The sequence below is a fragment of the Carya illinoinensis genome, chromosome 10, assembly GCF_018687715.1.
Source record: "Carya illinoinensis cultivar Pawnee chromosome 10, C.illinoinensisPawnee_v1, whole genome shotgun sequence".
Classification (NCBI taxonomy): Eukaryota; Viridiplantae; Streptophyta; class Magnoliopsida; order Fagales; family Juglandaceae; genus Carya; species Carya illinoinensis.
The window spans coordinates 38,469,165-38,477,251 of record NC_056761.1 but is presented as its reverse complement, the minus strand read 5'-3'; the positions used below and the strand labels follow the sequence as shown (position 1 = coordinate 38,477,251).

The following is an 8,087-nucleotide window of genomic DNA, read 5'->3' as shown; positions in this document are numbered from 1 at the left end:
TTCATTAATGGCTGGCTTCAACATTAATTAATGCTTCAAACTGTCATAGAAGCAAACATTGACTAAGACATAAATGTTAATAAACTTTATTGACTTCGTCCAACCTGGATGCCCATTCAACTAAGTACAGACCTCATTTATCTATGTAAAATGCGGTCAACGCTAAGTTGAAAATGATAAACATATAATTTTATTTTTATTTTTATTTTTGAAAATTTTTTATATAATAAGGTTTTCAACTTGACGTAATGTCGACCATGATCTGATCACTTGACGATGTCGTCCAGAATCACAATAAGCGCAATTATGAATGCATGATCAATGTTAGGATAAACAGTCACCGAGAAGAGGGGTGGGCAGCGGGGCCCTGGAACCCGCTGCCCCGCCCAGTTCGCCCCGCCACCGCATAGGGCGGGGCGGGGCGTCAGCACCGGTTAGGGCCGGGGGGCCCTACCCAGCAGAGGCGGGGGACGGAAACGGACTCCCCCCAGTCTGTTTTTTTCTCGCCCCGCACCGGTTATATATATTATATTATATATATATATATATATATAATAACTTAACCCATTAATGAAACGGCACCGTTTTGTCCACTATAAAACGGCACCGTTTCATTAATGGGTTAAACTTAACCCTAACACCACCGATCCCATCCCCCTCCCACCCCGGTCCCCTCCCCTCCCCTCCCGAGTCCCCATTCGGCCTTCGCACTCGCACGAAACACACTCCTGTCGACGCCCCCGTGTTCCCTCCTCCCTCTCGCAACCAGTCCGGCCGCCGCACGCCGTATTCCCTCCTCCCTCTCTCTCGCACGACACACGACGCCGGACGCACGGTAAATTTTCTCCTCCTCTTTATTTTTTCTCCGTTGATTTTTAAATTTTTTGAGTTTTGATCGGAGATTGGAGGAAGGATGGGGTTGAATCAGAGATGGAGGATGGGCTTTGTGAATTGTGTGCTGTGGATTGAATTTGTGTGATTGTGTGATTGTTTCGGATTGGGTTTTTTTTGGATTTCACTTGGATTGTTTTTTTTTTTTTTTTGTAAATTTCATTGAAACCCTAACCCCTAAATCAATTTAGGGGTTAGGGTTTCGGATTGGGACCCTAAATCAACTATTGAAATTTGAAACCCCTAAATTTTTAATTTTTATTTGTTAATATGTGATTTTAGTTTATGTAAATACTAACTTGATTTAATTTTATATATCATTGGTTTCTAGGGTGATACTTCATGTTCAACTCATGAGCATTAGAATATGAGTAGTGCTAATTACAACTATATTCATTTATAAAATATTTTATGATCAGTTCACATATGTGTGAGTTTTAATTTTGCACAATTATGGAACATAAGTTGACAGCTCATATGAGTAGGTTTGTGCATATAAAAACGCAGCATCATCATGCACCACCATGTTCTTGCTGCATTGGCATGTTTTAGTTCTTAGAGTTCAGTATCTGTCTTGGTACCATAACATACTAATCAGGCTATCACTTCTAAGATATATATACATAAGTGTTTAGAAATATGAAATGAAGTTACCCTTAATATTGTCCAGCAATATGAAATGAAGCATCAATGCTTATAAATTTGTCCACATAATACAAGTGTCTTTGACTCAAAATCTCTACAATCTATATTCTATACCCAATGCCCCAACCTTGTTTGCTGGAATTTTGTGCTCCATATCTTCTGTACACTTTTCTCCTTAGCAGAAATAACCTCTCACCTCCCTCTGCATTTTTTTCCCACTACTCACTTTCATAAGTCATAACTCCAAGTTCAATTCTCTCAACCACACCAGCATCCATATCCATACTTAATATATGAGCACTCTATCACTGAAGGCAGACCAACCATGTGACATCTTTCTCCTTTATTTTTGTACCCTCTAGAAGACCCAAGTATTTGCTAGAGCTCAGAGTTCCTAAACTTCAAAAGACCTTCAATTTGATACCAAATCAGGGTTTTCCAATGTTCATAAGAGGGATCAATTGAACTTGCTGAACAAATAAATGCAAATTTTAATATCATAGCCACCACCAAAAAGAAAAACGTGCCTTAGCAACGTCACTTGCCACCACTACATCAATAAGTAACAAAAAATGAAGAAGTTTTCCCAGCCTCTTGAAGTTAAGCATCCTACTAACAAAGATGACCATCTACATTAAAATTTGATGCAAGAAAACCACAGCAATTATGAAATGCAACGAATTGGATGAAAAACAGTAAACAGATCAATGTTAGTAATAAGAAGGGATGATATAAACTGTTGGCACATAGTCCTATTATCAATGACAATGAACAAAAAAGATAGTTAAATAGATAAACTGGAAGAAAAGGGAACTGATTGTACTGAATAAATTAATTTACAAGAACGCTCCGTTTTTATATACAATAGTAGAGGCAGGAAAATGGTTAATGTAACTGAATAATGCCAATTAAGATGATGATATGGACTCTATTTGTGATATAATAATCCATAACTTCTAACTAGAAGCACATTTATCTTATTAATATTATAAAATAATTTTAATTTTATATATATTTTTTATAATAAGGTCTACTTTTTATTTTTATAAAAACCTGTACGAGACTTATCTATTTAGAGGTTATACAATCATTTCTCTACCTCTAATTATTCCGGTTTGCATCTTTTGGTAACATAAATGAGGGGCCCCATTTGATTGTCGGGTTTTGGATTGGAACCCCAAATCCGAAACCCAATTATTTTTTTGATGTATTTGGTTTTGTATGCAGTTTGCCCTGATTGTGTTGGATTGCACTTTTGAATTTTTTTTTTTGTTTTGTTGGAGAATCAGGAATGTCTTCGGAGTTCAGTGATTGCTCGCCTTCCCCAGCCAACACCCTTACCCCAGAAACTAACCCTACTCCTACCCCTATAACGAGTACACCTTGCCCTGCTCCGAAGCCCACACAAGACAAGAAACCTGTATCCATAGTTTGGCAACACTTTACCAAACTAGAGGGTGGTGACCCGAACAACCCACAAGCTAAATGTAATCACTGTGGGAAAATGTATGGAGGTCACTATAGGAAACATGGTACATCCCAGCTGAAGGTCCATCTAGAGGAACAATGCAAGAAGAGTCCAATTTTAAAATCCTTAGTAGAGAAGGGTCAATCTAGACTAGATTTTAAAATGGCGGATGGGAGTAGTGGGGCCGGGGTGCCAACATTGAAGGGGTATACGAAGTATAACCCCGATGAGTGTAAAAGAAAGTTAGCTCGTATGATTGTCATGGACGAGCTGCCTTTTCAGTTTGTGGTGGGTAAAGGGTTCCAAGAGTTTGTCCAAGAGTTGGAACCGAGATTTGTACTTCCTTCTCGTCACACTGTGGCAAAGGATATTAAGAAGATGTACCTCCGTGACAAAGATGTTTTGAGGGGCCAATTGGCGGGTTTGGTAGTTTGCCTCACTACCGATACTTGGGCTTCAATCCAAAATATGAAATACATGTCGTTGACTGTGCATTTTGTTGATGCTGATTGGGTTCTGCACAAAAAAATTATTAAATTTTGTCAAATAACTGATCATAAGGGTGAGACGATTGGAAAGGCCTTGGAGGCCGCAATAAAGGAGTGGGGGTTGGAAAAAGTTTTGTCTGTGTCAGTTGATAATGCGTTGTCTAATGATGTCGCATTGGGATATCTAAAGAATTATCTTAAAAATGCAAATAAGACATTCTTGGGTGATGAATACTTGCATGTTGGATGTGCTGCACATATTTTGAATTTAATTGTGACTGGGGGGTTGAAAGATGTTGATGACTCGGTTGCACGAGTTAGAATGGCTGTGAAATGGGTGAGGTCTTCTCCTTCTAGATTGGAGAAATTCAAAGTTGCTGCAAAGGCTGCGAGCATAACATCGAAGAAGGGTCTTTGTACTGATGTGCCTACCAGATGAAACTCAACCTTCTTGATGTTGGAGGCGGCCCAGAAATATAATGCAACATTTCAATTATTGGGTGATGAAGACATCCAATATGTCAAATACTTTGATGAGCACGGTGGATCACGAAAGTCTAATGATGATGATTGGGTGGTAGTTTCTACTTTTGTTGATTTTCTTGGATTATTTTATGATGTCACATTGAATATATTTGGTTCTTTGTAGCCTACATCACATGGGTTTTGTCAACAAATATGTAGGGTAAAAGAAGAATTAGAAGATATGCGTAGGGGTTCCAATGAAAGGATGAGGGGGATGGTAGTGAGCATGATGCTAAAATATGACAAGTATTGGGGGAGATTTGACTAGAATGAATATTTTCTTATATGTGGCTGTTATTCTTGATCCCCGTCTGAAAGTTTCAGATTTGTTATATGGGTTGGGACTTGTTCACGATCAGGTATGGACTGAAATTATTGGTGAATTGGCCCGAGATACCCTGAAAAAATTGTATGATGAGTTTATGGCAATTAAGGATGGTACTACATCGAAGACACATACACCGACCCTAACACCTTCTACAGACAGTGTCACCGGGCCTCCTACAAAGAAGCGCAGAATGCCGTGGACTAAGACTCTCGCACAGAATCCCACACTAGTCCATCAATCTACGGAGGTCGTTTCTGAGTTAGACAACTATTTGTCAGCGGATATGGTCCAAGATGATAATGATCATTTCGATATATTAGGATGGTGGAAGAATGCCTCAAAGAAATATCTCATCATTTCTGAGATTGCTCGCTGTATTTTGGCCATCCCTATTAGCACCGTTGCCTCAGAGTCAGCCTTTAGTACCGGAGGTCGTATATTGGATCCTTTCCGTAGTTCATTGTCTCCTACAACTGTAGAGGCATTGATATGCACATAGAGTTGGACGATAGGAAAGGATATTCATGTTCCGGATATTTTAGATTTTAAGGAGACCGATGAGGGTGGTGATCAGTCTGGATTTGGACAACCTGGTAAATGTTTTTTATTTTATTATTTTAATTTTTTTATATTCATTTCCATTTCATCGTTATTAATTTTAATATTAATTTTTGTAATAACACATGAGACGTTTAGCACCTCTGCAACATAAAAATGTGCTCAAGCCCGGGCCGCCCCAACTGTCACACCCCTTGACTCAAAGACAAGCCATAGCTAACAAGCCTCTTTAGAATATTTAATTTTTAATTATTTGTTCGAATTTTGTATTCAATAATTTGTAATGTTGATACAATGTCCCTTGGACACTTTTATGTTTGTAATTTTGTAATTGTTTAGCCTTTCAATTTTGTAATAGCTTAGTTATTATTATTAGTTTATTACGTATTAGACTCTTAGACTAGTAACTTTTATTAGCCATAAAATCAATTATCATTCATAATACTTTTTTTTTTAATCTGGTTTTTAAATATGTTTTTTCCTTTTTACTTATAATTTTATGGGCTGAAAAATGAAAATGGCTTACAAGCTTTTTTTGGGCCAAAAATACTCATTGTGGGCCATTTTGGCCCATTGCTGAGGTTTCTGGGCCCAAAATAGCGTAGAAATTGTTTCTGGGCCATTTTCGGCCCAGAAAATGCTCCTGGGCCCAAGGCCCAGAAGGGGGGTGCGGGAGCCAGACGGATTGCCCCCCACCCCGTACCCCGTCATGCGGGATGGGGTACCCCGCCCCTGCACACCGGGGGCGGGGGACGGGGGAGTTTTACCCCATCCGCCCCATGCGGGGGCGGGGGGCGGGGGGGGGGGGGGGGGGGTCTACCCCGCACCGTATGGTGCGGGTAGCACCCCTACCGAGAAGTTGTCTTTTCTGATCAGAATAATTTCAACGGTGGTCTTCTTAGACATCTGCATTTTAATTTTTACAACATGAATCAATTCAATTAGTCTCTAATTATATAAGTTCTTAAACTTTCAAGATCTCATTAATTTTACCAAGGAATCAAGTAATAAATGCTACTTCGTCTCTCTAATATAAACATCCTCACATGTCCGTTTACTTGGAAAAAACAACAAAAAGCAAAAACCAGCTTCTTACCCGGGCAACTATATTGGGAGAATCTCCAGCATAAACGACACAAGTTCGTTCAAACCAACTCCCTACAACCTTGAAGTCGCATACCTCTTCCTTTGTGTTATTTGCTAAAAACACATGTAAGTTGGCCTTCAATTGGATCATTGAAGATCGCTTAACAGTAAAAAGCAATCATTGGGCTCTTTGCTTACGCCCCTATACGCATACCACGTATGATGTGCAGACATTATCTACGCAAACAAACATCATGATCAATTACAATTTCCAAATAATATAATATAATTATATGAATATAAGAAAATAGATAACAAAACCAAGACTTGGTGACGCCAGACAGAATAACGATTATTCTGCAGGCGAGTTTTAATAAATAATTCACAGGGAGAAAATAAAAGATTTGCACAAAATACAGAGAAAATTTTAAATAATATTGATTAATAATAAAATTTAAGATTATTTTATGAAGCTCACAAGCTAGACTTAAATAGTTACAAAATTTGAAATTATGAAGATTTTTCTAAAAATGAAAAAATCTAAATAATTGTATAAAAAATTAATACATAAATAAACAAGAATTCTAACAAAAACTTGGTCAAAAGCAAATTCAAAATCACTTCCAAACTTGAAACTAAATATTTACTAGTATGCATGAATGAGGATAAATATATGATTTGAAAGAAAATAATTGATATTATTTTAAATAATTTTGGAGAAAGTAATTGATACCTCATATCAATTTGAATTTGAATCTGCACCGCTCGGAGAAAAGGATGTTACATATATTTATGGTGAAATATATATTATCAACCAATTTAATGAACCTTCTCTCGAAGAGTAACAATACGATTTCCGGCACCATCAAGCAGAATACGTTGATCCTGAATGGACATTAATTTTCCTTTAACTTTGAAAATGACGGTGCCGTTGATGTCACTGACAACAAAGTTACCATTGGATATGGTCATGACTTTTTTGACAACCGAAAGATCAACGGGGTAAAGTGCACAGTACTTAGTGCCGATGATGGGAATAGGGTTTTCAAGCTTTGTGCCACTTGGAGCTGGAGCTAGAGCTGGAAAATGCTGAGCCATAATGATGAGAATGGGGACAGAGCACAGGAGAAGACTCGCTTATGTTGCTCGAGCATTTGGTGGTGTGGGGAAGTGTTCTGTGTGTGGTTTTCCTTTTAAAATGCGCGGAAGAACCGTGAAGTGAGCTCTGATCAGTTGATGTGGTCGGGCCTCACGTATGTACGCTTTCCCTTTAGATTCCATGGGATCGAACGCGTCAAGTAGAATACCTTGCACATATATAGGACTTAAATGCCAAAAAGTCCGAAGCATGTCTCACAGCTATCATGATGCCGTTTTTGGCCTTCAAATCTGCAGCACACGTGGTTTTATCAGAACATTTATCTGATCTCTCTCTCTCTCTCTCTCTCTCTCTCTCTCTCTCTCTCTCTCTATATATATATATATATCAGAACATTTATGGGTAATGTAAGTTTGCACTAAGCGATGATGTAATATTGCTTACGAATGCATAATGGTTAACCTTGGGAAAACTTTTTTTCTCCACATGCTCTGCTCGTATAATGAGCACTAGATTTATTCCAACTCTCCACCTTACAGAAAGGTTCCAACTCTCCACCACACATACTTTTTCTAAGTCTCTTTACTGTGTTTATGGAATAATTCCATCAAACTTTCTTCCAATATCTCCCATTATTATAAGTTGGTCTAAGAATAAAGAAAGCCAACACAAATCGCTGGGTGGAGAGAATTATTAAGCATACATATAGATTCTTTAAAATCACATCATTTTATAGAAAATAATTGAGAATATGATATTTAATTTGGAATCATGGAGACCTAATTGGAATTAAATATTCGGATTATTCTTATCGGAAGTTGATCATATTTATATTACGTACAATATCTTTTAAGAGAAATAAGAGTATAAAAGAAGGAAAAAAAATATATATATTTCGATTCAAACTAGTTCAACCAATTATTGATCAATCCGAACCGATCATATTGGATCGATTTCAATGCATTTTTCCGAATCACTCGCAGAACTGAATTCATGCAG

At 37.9% G+C, this 8,087-nt stretch overlaps 1 pseudogene; it reads right to left on the bottom strand.

Moving 5' to 3' along the window:
* Positions 1 to 266: 266 nt before the first annotated feature.
* LOC122278712 lies at positions 267 to 7,354 on the bottom strand (annotated as a pseudogene).
* Positions 7,355 to 8,087: the final 733 nt, after the last annotated feature.